The following is a 1,115-nucleotide window of genomic DNA, read 5'->3' as shown; positions in this document are numbered from 1 at the left end:
GAACCATGGTCCCTGTGCTTTGCTAAACTTGTTCTAAGTAGGTGCTTTAGACCACTGAGCCATCTCGCCAGCCCCTCAAAGTTTTAAAGATCAATTTTTTTTTGCATTTGTAAAACACTGTTTTACGTGTAGAAATAGAAATTAACGTTTATTCACTATGTATACATCTAAGTAAAGCAGCGATTCTATATCTCAATTTTCAAAATGATATTTATTCAGTTACATTGTTTTATTAAAAATGTTTATTCAAATCTCCTGGTTCATTATGACTTAAATATATATCAAGTGGCAGGACTAGAACAGTTTCTCAGTCCTGATACAGTTGATATTTTGCACCAGAAAACCCTTTGTGTAAGGGAAAGAGGGTATGTGGTGTCTTGGCCTTTGTGAGATATTGAGATGTTAAGTGGCACCATGGCCTACAGCTTCCAGCCTCCAGATGTCAGTACTACCCCTGGCTCTGAGTTGAGACAACCCAACAATGTCACCAGACACTGACTAATGTCCTGAGGGAAAGACTTCATTTCCTTGGTGACCCAGGACAAGTAGCAAGAGTATCACCTATGGTCTTATTACAAATGCAAAATTCTAGGCCTATGCTGATAAATCCAAGTTTCTGGAGTGCTATGTCAAAATCAATCACTGGAGAAGGATTTCTTTTTGGCTAGCTCAGGCTGCCTCAAGGGTGGGTCTGGTGAGGTTGTGGAGCTGGGGATGGCACAGCAGTGCCCTGTACCTGACTGATTCTGTCCAAGCTGGCATTTAAACAATTGACCTAACATACAAGGTAGTTAGGATAGATTTACAGCTACTTCCTCGGTTCAGTGAGAAGAAAGGTTTGTACTAATATTGTTTAGACAAGACATCATGTCTACATCTTGTCCTCTGAATAACTACTATGAATACATCAACATGCAATGTATTAATTATTGTAACTGACCTGCTAACCTGTTTTGAAATTGTTTCATTGCTATTTTACCTTTTTTCTCATTAAAATGAATAAAAGATAAAAAATAAATTTAAAAAGAAACCATTTAGGAAGATCTTCAGATAATTCTGAATACATTAAAATCTGAAATCCTCAGAGGTCCTACTTCAGTGAAGTAGGGAGGCAT

This window comes from Octodon degus, unplaced genomic scaffold, assembly GCF_000260255.1.
Source record: "Octodon degus isolate 3935 unplaced genomic scaffold, OctDeg1.0 scaffold00050, whole genome shotgun sequence".
NCBI lineage: Eukaryota > Metazoa > Chordata > Mammalia > Rodentia > Octodontidae > Octodon > Octodon degus.
The sequence above is the reverse complement of the archived record's forward strand: the minus strand, read 5'-3'. Positions refer to the sequence as shown.